The 18,483-nt window shown below is 47.8% G+C and overlaps 1 long non-coding RNA gene across 1 annotated transcript in view; it reads left to right on the top strand.

Annotated features, from left to right (window-relative positions):
- Nucleotides 1–5,614: 5,614 nt before the first annotated feature.
- Nucleotides 5,615–18,483, top strand: part of LOC115300355 — a 13,692-nt gene continuing 823 nt past the window's right edge. The window contains exons 1-2 of the long non-coding RNA XR_003912614.1: nt 5,615–5,710; nt 15,381–15,440. This is a non-coding gene — a long non-coding RNA (uncharacterized LOC115300355). The remainder of the gene's footprint in view (nt 5,711–15,380; nt 15,441–18,483) is intronic.

An 18,483-nucleotide genomic window follows, 5' to 3' on the forward strand; every position in this document is an offset into this window, starting at 1 on the left:
CCAGTGCCAGTGCCCAAGCATGCCCTCGGGAAGAGGAAGGCTTGTCTTTGGAGAACCAGGAGCCCAGCACTCTTTGGAGGCACCCCAGGCACTCGCTCCACGTTCAGAGTGTAAGGGAATCACTGTTCAGTCCCCTGAGGAGGTAGAATCCGGCGGGGGGGGGGGGGCGGGGGAGAGAGAAAGCTGAGTCTGAGGAAGGGATGTGTGTTTGAACTAGATACTCAGTGGGATTGTCACACCTGGCTCAGCCTCTCGCATGTTGGTGGGCCAGGGTAGAAAGTGGGACTGCAGCAAACCCAGCACATTCCACGGATCCAGGGTACAAAACCCAGAACACAGAGAGGACAACTCCATTGCAGATTGATGTCATGTTGGTGGTTACACTGAGTTGGTGACCTTTTACACTCTCCCTAGAGAGATCACTGAAACCCTGCAGGTCTCCAGCCCAGCCTCCGTGGATCTCACACACATCGTGGCTCTTTCATCACTTGGCTTTGCTATTGATATGCTGTCCTACAGCAGAGACTTACTGCCTCATGACAGGGGACCCTGGTTTGTTTCACCTCTCTAAGTCCGTGTAAGGTCTTAATTACAATGCCTCCCATGAGCGCACTGTGTTTGTTGAGTAACCCATGAATAAATAAGTGAGTGGATACCCATTCCACAGAGGACGATACTGAGCCTCAGGGAAGGGAATAATACAGAACTAACATTTTCTGTGTGCTAAATACATATTACTTCATTTACTTTTCAGAACACGTTTATGTGGTGGATTTTATTAATAGCCTCATTTTATTTTATTTTTTAAATTTTTAATGTTTATTTATGTTTGAGAGACAGAGACAGAGCATGAGCAGCAGACGGGGAGAGAGAGGGGGGAACACAGAACTCATAGCAGGCTCCAGGCTCTGTACTGTCAGCACAGAGCCCGACAGGGGCTGGAACCCACGAACCCGTGCGATCATCACCTGAGCCGAAGTCGGACGCCCAACCGACTGAGCCACCCAGGCGCCCCAGATAGCCTCATTTTATAGATATGAAGACTAAGGCTAGAGAGAGTTAGGATAGGTTTACAAGTATCTTCCTCAGTTTAATGGAGAAACTCAAATGGGGCTGGTAACAGAAATAAATAGCCCTTTAAAAAATCTATTCTATCAACAAACATTTATTGAAATTAGATGCTAGGTCTTTCACTAGTCTCAGGTTGGACCCAAAGATGAACAAAGCATGGTCCCTATCATTATTGATTCATTCAGTCAGTAAAGAATTGTTTATTGAACACCTACAATTACCAGGTACAGAGCAGCTGCGGAAAACAGCCCTAAATAAGGCAGATGTGAAGCCTATCTTCAGGAAGCTTCTTGTCTAAAAGGCCACAGGGACCGATTCAGTCAGCCAGGAAGGGAACCACAGGCAACTGGTCTATGTGCTTCGTATCTCATTCTATATGGCCCTTGTGATGATTGTCTCTGAAATTGGCCTTGAGATCCCAATTTAGCAGGTAGAGAAACCGAGGCTCAGGGGCGCAGCACGACTTGTCCAAAGTCACACAGGGAATGATTTGCAAATACAGGAGAAAACCAGATTCATCTGCTCCCAGAATCTATGCTCCTTGTGTTAATGATATTAATAATAACTAAGATCAATGGGGACATTCGCTATGTGCCAAGCTCTTAGAAAAGCATGTTATAGAAGCTCACTTATTTGATCCTTACAACCACCCATGAGACATTTTACAGAAGAGGAAACGAAAGCACAGAGATGTTAAAGAATTTGCCCAATGTTCCACATCTGGGAAGTGGCAGTGGGGGGATTTGGTCCAATCAGTCAGGCTCCACAGCCCTTTATGTCTTTCAGAGTCTACTGCTGTCTATCTTATAACGCCTTGAGAGCAGGTGCTGTAGGGGGTCAGAGCAGAGCACTGGCCTCAGGTGAAATTCTCACAGGCTTGTTGGGAGCATTGTAGGACCTCATTCAGCAATTCAACATGTACATATAAAATGCTTACTATGTTCCAGGCAGCATACAAAGCTTTCGGGATATCATGGTGAGCCAAAATAGACACATTTTCCCCACCTGTGGCTCTTACAGTCTCACTGGGAAGAGGGGTTTCAACAAATAAGCAATCCCCAAATATGTATGTAGGCTGAGAGGGCAGTGAGGAAAAAGAAATGCTGCTGTAGGAACAAAGGATCTAGACCTAGACTGAGGTTGGATGAGAAGTGGTCAGGGAAGACTTCCCCCAAGGCTGAACAGCACTACTTAAGCAAAAAGAAATAGTGAGAACACATGGCTGAGGGGATAACATGTGCAAAGGTCCTGGGGTGGAGGGAACATGGTACTTCTGAGAACAGAAAAAGTCTGGAGTAGAGAAAGTGATTGGGAAAGACAAAGTGTTGCTGAAGGATTCAGGGCAGGAGTGGGAATGTTCGTAGGTGTAGGTGGGTGGGTGGATTCAGATTAACATTTTTAAAAGGCTACTCTAGCTGCAGTGTGGGCAACAGAGTGGAAGGCAGGAGCAAACAAAGTGGGAGCGTTTGAGAGGATATTGCAATAGTCTATGTGCCTTAGCCTGGGGAAGTGGGAGTCACTAGGACTGCAGGGTCCAAATTACATTTAGGATCCAAAATTGATAGGACTCTGTGAATACTCGAAATCGGGCACTGATCAAGAGGGAAATATCTGCACTGATTCCCAGGTCTCTAACTTGCCCTGGAGGTGGGGGCATTTGCTGAGACAGAAGCAGTGAACCAAGCTATGAGGGGTTTCCCTTCTGTTCACCAAGAAGTTTCTGGGCAGTTGGTGCAGAATCTGAATCTCAAAGGGTCATTAGTCCCATTTAGAATGGAAGACTAGAGATAAAGCCACTTGGAGCCAAGAGATAATCATCAGGCAGGTTCCTTAATGGCCTCCAGATTTGAACCCTGGGCAGGAGAAACACTGATGTCTGGGGGCCTCCTCAGGGAGAACACACCCCAGCAGACCCAAAAGGCGCTGCAGCTGGGCTTACTCCAGCAGGCTATGGGCCCTAGTCAATACTTCGCTGTGCAGTGGGGGCTGATTTCAGTGTCACGGAGCCCTGCACATCTGCCCTCATGGATCTTAAAAGAAAGTCATGGAAGTTTCCTTTCACCTCTTCTTGCTTGAGTTCCCCAGCCCTGCATTCAGAGGTCAGCCTGGAGCAAGAATTCTCAACTGAGAGATTTTTGCCCCCAGGGAACATTTGACAAAGTCTGGAGATAATTTTGCCTCTCGATGCAGGGGGAGGAGGACTACTGGCATCTAGTGCTTGGAGGTCAAGGATTCTATTAAACTTAAACATCTTACAATGCACAGGGCAGCCCCCTACCACAAAGAACGGTCCAGCCACAAATGTCAACAGCATCAAGGGTGAGAAACCCTGTAATGCCAAGGCTCTTAAAGTCAGAGAGGTCTGGCTTTACCACACATTGACTGGTTGATCTTGGGCAGCCCATCTGACCTTTCTGAGCCTCACTTTCTCCATCTGTCAAAGTGGCGGGGATGGGGGACAGAGGGAGTGATCAATAGTAATACATACCTCAGGAAGATGATGTGAGAATTAAATGAGATAGGTGACTATAAAGAGCCTGAAGCAAATGTTAGGTTCATCTTCCAAGAACTGAGCTGGACTTCTTGATTTAACTCCAAACCTAAGTCCTCAATATGCTGGAGAAGGGAAAGCATAGTGGTAAGAACAGGAACTCTGGAATCAGATACAAGTGTTGAGGCTGGACTCAGTCTCTACCAGCATTGAGACCTTGGGAAGATTGCCCACCTCTTGAAGCCCCAGTTTACTCATCTGTGAAATGGACATGACCACAGGCCCACCATATACGGTGGATATGAGGACTACAGGAGATAATCTTTGTAAATGTCTGAGCACCCAATCTGGCACATAGCGAGCACTTGATCAGCGTGAACCAATGCTATAAAAGACCAAAAGAATCAGGCTGCCTGGTTTCCTGATGGCGAGTGAGCAAGCAACCGAAACTGAAACTTTGTAACAAAGTTTCCAGGGAAGCTCCAACTTCAAGTACTTTGTCCCTGTCCCTATGAGACCTCTCGTTTGTCAAGTGAAGATTAAATTAGACATGGATTTTCATTTCAGAAGATGAAAGTTCTATTGTGCCGAGCATGACTCAGGAAGCCCCTCCTCTCTAGGAGTCTCTCGATGGCCCAGCTCAGTGATAGAAGGTTGCAGATATGGAGTGTAAGGATCAAAGCATGTAAGTAAGTAACCTGTAGTTGGAGGCAGGCATAGTAAGTAATCAGGGTTCTCCTTATTCCTGCAATCCAGGGTTACATTTACCTTATTCTCATTGTAAGGATTCAATGAAATAATCCACATTAATGCCTTAGCAGCGTGCGGGGCATATAGCAGGAACCAAATGTTACTTATTATTTATGGTACTGGCACTTTTTAAAGGGCATGTAAAATAAATAACTTTGAATCACATAAAAGTACATTTCCAAAAGCTACATCCAGCCCCATAAAGCTAGAAATGAAACAGTATCTTTAAAATGTAATCCTGGCATAATTTAGTCATCTGGTTCCACTTGCTAATATTAGGGAGTGTTTGTTTCTGTCTATCTTCTGGTTTCCATGGGTTATTGAGTCTCCAGATTTTAGGCAGGATCTCAAAGTATCAGCTCCTCTGGTATTAGGATGGTAAGAAGGGTCTAAGGCACCAGACAGGTGTGGCTGGGTGAAGACCCCATGGATGAAACAATCTTGGGAAGTATTCTTAAAGTTTATCCATGATGCCTTCAGGTGTTTTCTAGCACTATATCAATAAGTCAGAGTGGCAAAAGAATTGTGGTTATAGCCTTGAATCTCCTCAAATCCCACCCAGCCACGCCTCTTTATGACTACATAACTTGGGCAGGTCCCGTCATCTATTTCAGCCTCTATTTCCTTGGTGACAACATAGCAATGATGTTAGTGCTGAACTCAGTACCTGTTAAACATTTGTATTTTAGAAAGAAATAGAAAATAGCAAGTTTAGGGTTCATGGTTGATAAAAAAAAAAAAAAGAAAGAAAGAAAGACTGGGGTTTAAAGACAGAATCCCACCAGTTATTTTACCTGCCCCAAGTCCTTGCCCTGCCACTTGATTAGGAGACCTGAGCAGACCACTCACCTCTCTGAACCAATTTCTTCATCCATAAAAGGGACCCATAATACCCTATATAAGATAACCAGTTGCCAAGCACTTTGTTGGTAAGAAAGCAAGAGACATGTTTGTTGTGGCCACGATCCCTCTTCAGAAAGAATTTTCATCATTCCACAAATATTTTTGAAACTCAACCATCATTGAAAGGCTTTGTGGTTCCCTCTATTTTTTATTCTGTCCCACTCTACTTTTCCTGTTATTCTATTATCTGCATTTTTATAAAATTAAAAAGCTGATAGAAACCAAGTTAGTGATTTGCCCTATTTGCCAAGTAGTTCTGGATCCGTGCCTTTGGGGCACATGGTAGGATTGTCCCACCCCCTTTTGGTTGAGTGGAGCCATGTGACTACTTCTGGCCAATGAGTTATCAGCAGAAGTGACAGGTGTCACTTCTAGGCCAGAGCATTTAAAGGCCAGAGCAATACCCTCCAGAGCCATCGCTTTCCCTGTAGCAAGGTGACTCACAGGGCTCAAGATGACAGCCGCTCCACCAGCCAGAGTCGCTGCATGGTCACGGTGAGCAGAACCCTCTGTGTATCTGCATTGGTGGCACCGGCACTTAGATGACAAATTAGTATGTGTTATGTCGAGTCACTGACACCACAGGGCTTTAAAAAAAGCTTTCAATGTACAAAGATTTTTAAGGTGAGATTAACTTTAACAATATATTTGACTTAATCCAATACATCTAAACTATTATCATTTCTGTTATTAATAAGTTAGGTAATAAGGTAAGTTACATTCTTTTTTATAGAGCAAGTCTTCCTGGGCTAGTGCATGGTTTACACTCACAGCCCATTTCCAGGGTACCCTGAGCCCCATGTGCCTAGTGGCTCCCAGACTGGGTGGCACAGCTCTGATGGCAGGTGACCCTCACTTTGAGGCACACTATTCTAAGGCATCCTGAATAAACAAACCTTGATTCTAGTCCAGAGGATCTTTCAAAAAGGAAATTCATTGTTTCATAGGCTATGGCTAGATCTCTGGTACATTTTTCCCCATTTAATGTGCACTGGGGGTATTTTTCCTCCATCATTCCAGCTCCCTGCCATTTCCCTCCCTCTAGCTAATTCACTCACCCCTACTCTCCCTCAAAGAAAAAAAAGAGAGAGGGGGGTGTTTTCAAGCAGTCCAGCTTGATGGTAAAGTGAAAACTTGACTATTTACAATGTTCTCGGTACCCACGGTATTCCATGAGTAGAGAACTCACTAAGCCCCAGGTGGGGGCGGTGGAAGGGTCAAGGCACTTTCTTCTCCAGGGTATGTAAACAGTAGGCTTCAAGATGGTGAGGGAGGGGAGACAGAGGTGGGAAATGGGTAGAGCTAAGGCATTAGAACTTGATCTCATATCCTGGGGTAGAGAGAATTCCTTTTAACTTTGGACATTGGCTTGGAACTTATATTCAAGGCTCAAGGGTTGCAGGTCAATGTTAATTGCTTTTTTATAATTTGTTATTATACATGTGCTATTGTTGCTGTGCTGCTCCCACTGCTTGGAAAATACGTTTTTCAATTTCCCAGTATGTCAGGAGCATTTCCCCATGAAGTTAAATATTCTTCTACCTCATCATTCTGACAGCCAGATAGTATTTTTTAAATGGGTATGCCCTAATTTATTTACCCAATCTGCTATCGTTGGACATTAAGGTCATTTCCGATTGTTAATTGCATTTGACAATAGCTTGGTGCTCTCATGGTGCCTCAGCTCCTGCAGAAGGTGCAGAGGACACGTGCAGAGGAAGGCATGGTCACCCCACAGTGTCCTTCTGGCAAATTGGGGTTTTACCATATAAGAGGACAACTTCCGGGGGTGGGGGGAGGGCATGGCCTTCTCTGAGCACTGCTGGGAGGGAGAGCTGTGTAAGATGAAGGAGTGTTGGAGACTGAGGGTTGTGGGAGGTACCAGGTCCTGCCACTCAGCAGCTCTGTGGACATCACCGCTGAGTCTCAGTTCCCTCATTGGGAAAACGAGGGTAATTACTGGCCTCTTGGTACTGTTGTAAAGATTTCATTAGGCTGACTATGAATTCTGGTTAAATAAGACAGATTGAGCGTGTACACACACACACACGCACAGCTCTGCTCCCTCCTGACGCTCCACTAACACGAAGTCAAAAGGGATTTTTTTTTAAAGGCATAAAACCACAAGGATAATGATGAGCACAGAAGAGATAACATTAATAAAATTTGGAAGGCGGAAAAGCAGATCAGTGGGTTGTAACTTAGAGGCACCAACATCCCTTAGCTCTAACAGCCAATGGAGAAAGCAAGAGGAAACCCTACTTAGGCTATAGAACCTCCCAGGAGGGTCAATGGTTCCCTACATAGGCCAAGGTAAGGAGGAGCTAAAGACAGGAGAGCAGTCCCTTCTCGTGCTTGTTGTCCCAGTTACTGCTTCTGGAAAGAAATCCAGGCTCAGGGCCTAAGGACAGATGGGAGAAAGGCTGTCGCTCCCATGGGCATGGGCAGCCCACTCTGTGTCAGGCCCCAGGGACCCACGGAGAGGAGAAGGGTCTCTCCCAGGAGGGAGATTCTGCAGGACCCAGCAGACAGGCCAGCCTGCCCTGGCGAGTCAGAGATAAAGAGCACACAGGACTGGGACAGAGGGCCTGGCAGGCTGCCCCAACTGCCCACGTTAAGGTGGCGGCTCTGAGGCCCAAGAGGAAGGATCTTGCTCCAAACCCACACTCTTGAGCCTGTTCCTGCCCCCGTCCCCAGCCCCAGCTCTCTCTGTGTGTCCCCTTCACCGGGGCAGACAGCAGCCTCCCCCAAGCCCCCTTCCAGGTGCTTTCTCTTCAGCCTGTGTGGCTCAGATAAGTGTAGGGAGTCCCCTAGTAGGCCAGGAGCTGAGCTCGGGATCCCCAGTTTGGGTCCTTCTCACCCCTTCCCTCGGGCCACTCCCCGCCCTCCTGGCAGCACTGCCCCTACCCCTTCCATGAAATCACGGCTGAATGCTTTTCACAGAAACTCCTACTCCCAATCGGATGCCATGGAAAGCACTAGCTGATAAGGCTCCAAGCCTCCCAGAGGCAGATGCACTTTCTAACCACCTGAAAAGAAAAAGGCTTCCCGAAGATCAAAGGACTGTAGCTCTAATGGCAGTGGAAGCCTAGGCAGTGAGGGGGGGATCAGGAGGACAAAGGAGCAGTGCTCAAACTGCATGGTAGATGCTCTGGTCAAATGGGCTACGGGGAAAATAGAGGGAAAGGTATTCCTCGACCTGTCTACCTGCTCACCGAGAGTCAAATGCCTTCAGCCGAGGCAGAGAAGGCTCATAGTCCCCGGGAAAGGGACAAGGCATATGAGGGCTGCGATTCAGCAAATAAAAAGCAAATAAATTCCAGTTACATTTAAAAAATTTTTTAACGTTTATTAATTTTTGAGAGACAGAGCATGCGTGGGCGACAGGCAGAGAGAGAGGGAGACATAGAATGTAAAGCAAGCTCCAGGCTCTGAGCTGTCAGCACAGAGCCCCATGCGGGGCTTGAACTCATGAACCATGAGATCATGACCTAAGCTGAAGTCAGATGCACAACTGACTGAGCCACTCAGGTGCCCCAACATTTGAATTTCAAATAAGCAACAAATAATTTATTTTTTTCCCCTAAGTTTATTTATTGGAGTAATCTCCACACACACTCCTCCCCTGAGCCAGTCAGGCACCCCTAACAAATAATTTCTGTAAGTATGCCCCACGTAGTATTTGGGACATACATTTACTAACAGATTATTCACTAATTTGTGTAGAATTCAAAGTTAATGGGCTTCCTGTATTTTATCTGGCAACCCTACATGCCCCCAGCCCAGGGTCTGGCACATAGTAGGTCCTCAATAAAGAAGGGGCTTGTCTGAAATTTGAGATGGATGGGAAATCACAGTGTCATATCTCACTGATTCAGAGTGGACTCTCTAATTACTGGAAGTGAGCTTTAATTACCAAAATGAAACTGTCTTTTTAACCAAAGGGACCAGATAGTCGTGGATCTATCTATCAACAGGAGTCAAGGAAGGAAAAACTGCCTTTGACGGAAGAAGTTTACAGGTCGAGAAGAAAACTAAGGCCATTTCTTCCTGTACCCCATTGGCTCCAGCCCATTACATTCATTATTCATACAACACATATTTCTTGCAGGCCTACTATGCACCAGGCACTGCTCAATAAACCAGTGGAATTACTACAATTGTCTTCTTATTGCTCCCATTTGATTGAAGAGGGAACGTGAAATCTAGAGCAGTGCCTTGCCCAAGGTAACACAGAAAGTAGGCAGTGAATCTGGGATTAACCCCCAATGTATCTGACCGCCAAGCCCTCATTCCTTCCCGCTTATGCCTCTGTAGAGGTATGAGGCATGAGTAATAGGGGCCCCAAGAGTAGCAGGAACCAGTCAGGTAAAGTGCACAAAGATGACCAGCTGTCCCCTAGCCATCACCCAGCATTACAATTTTATCTCCTAAGTATCTCTGAGCCACCCACTTTGCTCTCTTTTAATTACTACGTCTCTCCCCCATCCCACCACCAGGTAAGCCAGGCTGGCCTGTTCTCCACACAGCAGTCAGGGGGATCCACATAAAAGGTAAATGCAAACACGTCACCTTTCTGCCCAATGTGTTTCCCCAATTTTCCACTGCTCTTAGGACCACAACAAAACTCTTGACCATGGCCAACCAGGTTCTGCATAATCTACTCCTGCTGACTTTCCAAGCTTCATCTCACTTCCTGTTACTCCCTTTGCCCGTGTCAGTCAGTATTTGGCTATCTGTTGCCATATAACAAATCACCCCCAAGACGTGGGCTCTTAAAACCACAACGGTTTTTCTCTCTCATGATTCTTGGGCTCGACTAGGCTCAGCTGTGTGGTTCTTCTGGGACTGACGCCACCTGGAGGCGTGACTAGGCTGGGCCTCCAAGGCGCTTGCTCGTGTTTGGTGGCTGGTGCTGCTCTTGCCTGGGAGTTTGACTGGCACTGTGGACCAGAGGGGACATGTGGCCTCTCCATGTGGCTTGGGAATCCACCAGCGTGCCAGCTGGACTGTCTCAAAAGTGAGCATTCCAGGAGCTCCAGGGCGACTTCAGCTCAGGTCACCATCTCACAGTTCATGGGTTTGAGCCCCACATCGGGTTCTGTGCTGACAGCTCGGAGCCTGGAGCCTGTTTCAGATTCTGTGTCTCCCCCCTACCCCTCCCCTGCTTACACCCTGTCTCTCTGTGTCTCAAAAATAAAAATAAAAACATTAAGTAAATAAATACATAAATAAATAAAATAAAATAAGTGTACATTCCAGGGGGTAAAAAGCAGAAACACTCACCTCTTAACTTCAAGGCTAGGCCTGGAATCGATGGAGTACCACGGGTGCCACTGTCCTCTGGTGAAGAAGCCACAGGCTCAGCCCTGGTGGAAGGGAAGGAAAAGACTCTCCATTTCCAGATGGGGAGGAATTTGTGACCCTCTGTCCACCCCATGCACCACAGCCAGTCTCAGCTGCTGCTGCTGCTGCTTCTTCTTTTTTTTTTTTTTTAATGCTTATCCCTTCTTGAGAGAGAGAGAGAGAGAGAGAGAGAGAGAGAGAGAGAGAGCAAGCACATAAGCAGGGGAGGGGCAGAGAGGAAGAATCTGAAGCAGGCTCCAGGCTGTGAGATCATGACCTGGGCTGAAGCTGGATGCTCAACCATAGTCCCAGCTTCTGATCACAGAAACTGCTCCAGTTCATTTAAGGCAGAAGGAGTGTGATCCAGGGGACGGGGGTCTACAGCACTGTCGGGAGAGCTGGAGAGGCTGGTTCTAGGCTGAGCTTCCAGAAACCACCCCCAGAATGACACCTCAGCCTCTGCTATGATCATGGAGCTGGGGAATCAGGAGGCTACCACCAGCACTGCTGGCTCAGGGCTAAACTCCGCCCTGAACCCCTCCCCAGGAAAATGGGTGCCCCAAGCACTTCTATGATTGCACATGAGGGTCTAGACACTGAGCTCTCTGCAACAGCTGCTGCAGAAAAACAAATCCCTCCTGAGTCTCCTTGCCTAGAAATCAGAGAGACAGGACTCTGCCTTACAGTGTTAATGTCCACGGTACATCTGAGTGATAGAATCTAAATCACCTCTGGGGGCTTGGCTTCAGGATTCCTGCTTTTCGGTCTCTCTAGGACAGGAAGGCTGTACTACAAACGATGCCGAGCAAGCCATGCTCAGTATCTCTACCATCTTGGGCCCTCTCTCAGTCCCTAGTAATTGCTCTGCTTCCTCTTGCCACAGGGTCTTTGCACATGCTCTTCTCATCTGCCCACAGTTCTCTTTCCTCTCCTCTTCTTCTCCTCTTCCTTCAGATCTCAGTACAGTATCTTCTCTGGCTTTCCTATTATTTCATATCTCCAATTTACAGATGAGAAAACTGAGGCCCAACAAGCACACAACTAGCGAATAGGGCAGCTGGAGTCTGAACTCAGGCAGCCTGACTCCAGAGTCTGATCTTAACAGACACATGATGTTATGCAAAGACACGTTCACCTGTGTTAAAAGGCCAGGGGGAAGGCATAAAGCCCGCCTCCTCTCTGCCCCCACTGACAAATAAACAAGGATGACGCTTAAGCAAGTATTGACAAGCCCAGAAAACGGAGTGATAGGCGGTGCAGGTGGAAGGTCTCAGGACAAGGTCGAATGCCATGGAGCTTGACCCCAGCTCCCAGAGAACATCAATAGATTGAGTTTCAAATACAGCTGAGCTAGAGGAGTCCACAGAACCCTGACATTGCTACCCTCCACTAGAGAGCACAGAGCAATTCATACTACGTATTGAGGGAGGAAAGCATCTCATGTCTCTCCCAAGAGGGATTATCAAATTCAGTGGCAAAACCCACAATCACAGTGAACAAAGTGTGCTCAGTTCTCATAACTGTAACAGGCAGAATTTTGTAGAGCAAAGAGACAGCTGTTAAGGAGAGAGAGCCATCATGAAGGAAGGGCTTGGGGTATAATTGGTACCCCTGCCTGCCTCCCCTTGGCAGCCAGGGCCCAGTGAAGGGAGCCCAAGAGTCCAGAGGCCCACACTTGATATTTTTAATCTAATATGTCCTCAGTCCATAAGCAGCAAATGGGATCACTTGCCCTCCCTAAGTTAGGTGTGGGAATTCTTGGGGTAAAAGAATGGCCATTCCCTCTTCCCCAGCCACCCCAACTCAAGTCCCTGTAAAGTCAGCAGATACTCAGCAAAGGAAAAAGAGAAGGCCAGGGAACCTTGGTTAGCAAATCTGTTCTGCCACTTACCTGCTGTGTGAATTTGGGCAAGAACCTTCTCCCCTCTCAACCTATTTCATTGTTTATGAAATGAGGGCATTGGATAAGAACAAAGGATTTAAACTTTGTTTCTTAGCAGTAAAACCTTTTATTTAAAAAAAATCTGGGGCGCCTGGGTGGTTTGGTCGGTTAAGCATCTGACATCTCACAGTTTGTGGATTTGAGCCCCGTGTCGGGCTCTGTGCTGATAGCTGAGAGCCGGGAGCCTGCTTCAGATTCTGTGTCTCCCTCTCTCTACCCCTCCCCTGCTCGTGTTCTCTCTCTCAGAAACAAATAAACATTTAAAAATTAAAAAAAAATTTACATAGTCTTGTCCTCTAGTTGAATAGGGATGTAGAGTCTAAGAGACCAGACCACTTACAGGCCCCACTTCTGTGAAGCCCATGTCCTTGAGTGGCCTTCCACATTAGGATGTTTAGTTGCTTCAAGCCCTGCCATTTTGGAAATCCGTGAGTAGTTTGTAGGGACAAAGGATTTATCTTATGAAAGAAAACTTTCCTAAGACTGTGACTGGCTTACCCTGTGACTTTGCCCACTGTGGGCCTTGGCTTTCCCATCTTGAAACTGAAAGTTTTTGGTTCAGTGGTCTCTGCAGTCCCCTTCAGTTTTGACAACCCAGGACACCACCCTGGTGAGGTAATGGAACAATAAGACACATGGTGGGGAGGGGAGTATAAGGGGAAGGGGTCAGGGACAACAAAAATAAGGTGATTTTCAGAGATTCCATTTAGAGACAACCCAAGGGGCAGCTCAGGAAGAACTGAAGCTGGTAAGAGGCAATGAACCCCAAGTCAGAACTCAATAAAAGTGGCCATGGCCACAGTTTCTATTTTAGGAAGAATAGAACCAGGAATTAAGACAGTGAGTTTGGAATGTAATTTGTGGGACGGATAGAGAGAGATGGAAGGTTGGGTGGGTGGATGGATGGATGGGTGGATGGATGGATGGATGGATGGATGGATGGATGGATGGATGGATGGTTGGGTGGGTGGACGGATGGATGGGTGGAATGTTGGATGGATGGATGGATAGATGGATGGTTGGGTGGGTGGGTGGATGGATGGATGGGTGGAATGTTGGATAGATGGGTAGATAGATGGAAGTTGGGTGGGTGGATTAATGGATGGATGGATGGAAGGTTGGGTGGGTGGATGGTTGGATAGTAGGCAAATAGGTAGACAATAGAATGGATGGGAAATGTTCAGGAGAGTATTTGTATGGAGGGCGTGCGTGCATACATTTGGTAGAGGAGACAGGTGCATATATTCAGGTAGGTAGAAGGCAGATGAGCAAATGGGTAAGTAAATAGGATCTGTGGGTGGGCGAGCAGACATGCAAAACGGTGGGTGGGCATAGTAGCAGGCAGGTGGATGCCCAGGTAGTTGGATGGGTGGGTGGGTTTTTTAATGTAAGAAAAGTCAGGGGATAAAATTTGATTGATTAGTGTGTTCAGTTTCCTTGGCCATTTACTCCATTTCTTCTTCCACACTCTACTCCCATTCAGTCAAAGACACCTGAAAGGTTTACAATGAGTTTCTCAATGTGTGAAAATTGTACAAGTGGTTATGCATAAAATTATTTTATTTAGCTATAAAACAATCTTAGAAGAAATCCAGACACAGCTTGAAGTAACACTGAATCACAAAGCAAGAAAGATATCCCTTTTGAATTTTCTTTCAATCTTTCCGATGATCATGTTAAGGAGAAATCCCACCTGGTGCTACTGTGTCTTTAGCACCTTGCTGTTACTTTAATCTCCGTTTTTAACAAGAGAAGGTAGATTTTGGAATCAGAGCCCTAGGCAGACGATGCAATGTAATGATATTTCATTTTCATTAGGTTTCATTTTACTGTCACTATGTATATTTGATACAAATTAGGATAGTGTTACAAAGGGCTTCCCTTTTAAATGAGTGTATAGGAGCAAAGTGAGTCAGTTAACACATAAAATATTATGTGAACAGTATGGATCACTGGGACAGGAAGTGCTGGATGTGGCAAAATTCCTGAAAATTGGGAACAGTGTGAAAACACTGGTATGCAGAAGTATGAGCTGGTTATGTCATTCCAGGCTTAGTGTTTGCTCCAGATCTTTCATGAGAGGGCCCCTGCCCAGCCCATTGCCCAGTCTCTACTGTACCCCTTCCTCCCTCCCCACTCCGGTCCAGTCCAACAAAATTACTTTCTTCCAACTTGCCAGGTGCCCTCTGGCCTTCAGGCCTTTGAACCTGTACATCCTCTACCCAGAACTCACTCCTCCTCACCCTTGCTTGGAGGATTTCCGCTGGGCCCTCAGGTCTTTGTTAGATGCTCAGGTCATGATCTTGCAGTTTGTGAGATCAAACCCCACATAGGACTCCACGCTGACGGTGTGTAGAGCCTGTTTCTGATTCTCTCTCTGTCTCTCTCTCTGCCCCTCCCTGGCCTGGGCTTGCTCTCTCTCAAAATAAATAAAAATTTTCTAAAATTTTTAAGAGAAAGAGATAAGCAGTGATGGGAACAGTGGCTGCTTGTATAGACTGGGGTGACATTTGGACAGAAACTTGAAGGAAGTGAAGGGAAGAGGGACCATGGCAACCGGGAAGACCCTAAGGTACAAGCCAGCTTGGCGTGTCCAGGGACCATCTCAGGGCCAGGAGAGCTGGAACAGTGTGTTTCCAGGAAGCAGCAAGCCTGGGCTGTGGCCCCCACTCTGGGACTCAGGTAGGGGGCTCCCCTAGGAACGAGACCGCCCTGGGCAAACAGAAGGGAAGATGCTTTGCCTGCACGCCAGCCTACCCCGAGCCCTGCCGAGAGACCGCCAACATTTGCAGAGGTATTTCCTGTTAACATTTACCTTGGCTGAATGTTTATTAATCGGGTCTATTAATAGACTTTTTTTTTTTTGCCCTTCCTAAGGAATAACTCCTGGAAGAAGCCTTTCCCCCCAATGATTCTCTGCCTTGCATAATGCTTCAGGTTTGTAAATTGCTTTTCCATCCCTCATTTATTGAGTGGTTCATTTATTTATCCATATAGCACACATACAATTTAATGAACAGGGAACAAGACAGACTCAGCTCCTACCCTCATGAGGTATTTATCTTTGATAAGAAACAAACCTGGGGGACCCTGGCGGGGCCCACACTCCCTCTCACTTTTGGTGGCTTGGCAGAGAGCCGGCTTGGCTGGACCTGGTAGATGCCAGGCGAGTCTACCAGGAGTGGTTGACGTCAACTTTGGCAGAAAGCAGTGTTCCTGGGTACCGAGACCTTCCAGGCTCTCCCAGAATCCTTGGGGTGCAGCTCATGTCCAGACCTCCCTTGATGTTATTTCTTATTACTTAGAGAAATTGCGTGTCCCCTCCTTTTTCTTAGCCCAACAGCACGGGATGGGTCCTTTCTCCTGGAGACGGTCGCACGTCCAGCCCCCTGGCTGCGGCTGGCCTCTCCCTCTGCTGGGACACTGGCCATGTAGGGGATCCATGCTGAGGGTGTTCAGAGTTCGAGGGGCTGTGGACACTCTACCACTTCTCTTCCTCTCTGTTCCCCCCAGGTGATCTCTCCCTGCACCGAGTGGTGGTAATGGAAACAAGCAAGCACCCTAAATGATCATGAGTGTTATGAAGGAGATGACCATGCACCATGGGAGTAACTTAGGACTTGGAGTAGGGGTGTCGCAGGCTGGGTTCTCTGGAGGCGGAGGTCCTTATTAGGGAGTATTCTGAGATCAACACCTGCAGAAAGGAGGGGCAGTAAACCATGAGGGGGAAGGGGAGACCCTAGTACTGGCCCAAGGACCTCAGCTACCCTAGAAGAGCACTGGAGTGAGAGCAGCCCTTCAGAGATGTCCTGAGTTGGTTGGAATGGCTGGGGGGAATCCCCTGAGTCTTCTCGTGCCTTCTATCAGAGCTCAGTGACCAGATGCAGGCAGCCCAGCAGGAGTGCAGACTGAAGGGTGCAGGCTGTGTGTGGGCACCCAGGGCACCAAGCCTTGCACCGAAGGGGGATATGCAGGGTGCATCTATGTCCACAAGGAGCTTCAGGAAGACTTCCTGGAGGAAGGGCCATTTTGCCTTGGGGATGCAGGGGTGGGCAAGGAAAGAACAGTGGTCCAGGCAAAGGGGGCGGTATGTAAGAAACGTACAGCAAGATGGAAAACAGTGCTCTCAAGGAGCTACATAAGCCAGGAGGAAAGCAGCTGGGTCCCTTTTAAGATGAAGGAACAACCTCACTGAGGCCAATGGACTTGCCCAAAATAAGGTTACAACAAACGATGGAGCCTGGAATAGAACCAGAGCTGTGCATTCCGAATCCAGAGCCCTCCCACACCCCACTCCCAATTTGGATGCCAGCCCTTGTCACTCTTCTCTCCTTTGAGATGGCCACTGTCATTCTCCGTCTTCTCCTTCGTGCCTTTGTGCCCAGTCCCTGAAGCTCTGTCCAGTGAGGCACTGATGTCCCCTCTCGCTCCAGCGGAACCTACCATTTGAAGGGATCCTGGCTCTTGCTTGGGTCAGGTTCCAGGTCAAGGGTTGATTTGTTGTTTGGACATTTGAGATCAGTCTGTGGCCATGGTCACAGTTTGGCCAAGGACAGAGGGCAGGACTGAAATTAGGGCTGAATAATGATTAAATTTCCAGCCAGAGCTGAGATTTAGTTGGGGGCTGGGTTTAGAGCTTAATTGATAGTAAGGAGTCAACTGGGAATGGTCTGGAAATGGGTCAGAGCTCAGCTCTGACAAAGAACAGTCTGGAAAAAAGATCAGTTTTAGAAGAAGGTCAGGGCCCAGTCCGAAACCAGGACCAGGGCTCAGTCTGGGACTATGATCAGGGCTTAGCATAGAAATGGGGGCAAGGCTCAGTCTAGGGGCAGGTTTTGGTCTTAGCTTGGAAACAGAGCCAGGGTTCAGCCTGTTTGGGGGCTCAGGGGTGTGAATCTGTGTCTGAGACTGGACTGAGGGCTTTCAGTCCTCTGGCTTCCCAGCCCCTCAGGTCTGGAGCCTAAGCCCAGGGTGGGAGTAGGCAGGAAACACCCAGTGAGGACAGACAGACACACCCTGCCTTCAGTCCAGCTGAAGCTCCCCCCACTGCTGCAGGGCTGTGCTCTGGATCCCCTAACTCATCCGCTCCCTCTTCCCACCCTCCTTGGCCCAGCTTGCAGATGAGCGTGTGCGCGCACACACGCATGCAGTATGTGGGAAGGACAGATCCAGGTATGAGACCCTTGGGAATGCTGTGGCACTGCTGAGGTCTGGGGTCTGCAGAGAACAGTCCGCACAGATCACATGGGACCCCGGGGAAATCAGTTAGCTCCCAGGAAGGCACAAAGGTGGGTGCAGGGAGCGGGAGGGGGCTCTGGCTACACTCCCTGCAGCCTGACTTTCATGGGAGCCCAGTGCCACCAGCCCACAGAAATCTGGGCCCCGGCATCAACTGTCTACCGGGTGTCCACTGGCACGGACCCCGCCTAGACCCTGGGAGAAGGATAAACGGGTGTAAAGAGCCCTGGGCTGGAGACTGGGGGCCTGGGCACCACTGCCTTTCTTCCCCTCTCTGAGCCTCCTGTAAAATAGGAATAAAATAAATTTTAAAAAATTTAATGTTTTATGTTATTTTGAGAGTTAAAAAGACAGAGCATGAGCAGGAGAGGGGCAGAAAGAGAGAGAGGGAAACACAGAATCTGAAGCAGGCTCCAGGCTCTGAGCTGTCTGCACAGAGCCTGACGTGGGGCTCGAATCCATGAAATGCAGCACTGACATGTGCCACAGCATGGATAGACACCAGAACCACCATGCTGAGCGAAAATGGCCACAGTAGTGTATGCTTCCATATATATGAAACATCCAGAACAGGCAAATCCATAGGCAGAATGTAGATTGGCCGTTGGCTAAGGCGAGGGGCCCGTCATGGAGGATGGGGTGGGGGGCTTCTAACGGAGAGGAGGTTTCTGTTGGGGGTGATGAAACTGTTTGAAAATGGTTTGCAATGCGATTGCACAACCCTGTGACTATACTAAAGATC

The sequence above is a fragment of the Suricata suricatta genome, chromosome 8 (assembly GCF_006229205.1).
Source record: "Suricata suricatta isolate VVHF042 chromosome 8, meerkat_22Aug2017_6uvM2_HiC, whole genome shotgun sequence".
Lineage (NCBI taxonomy): Eukaryota > Metazoa > Chordata > Mammalia > Carnivora > Herpestidae > Suricata > Suricata suricatta.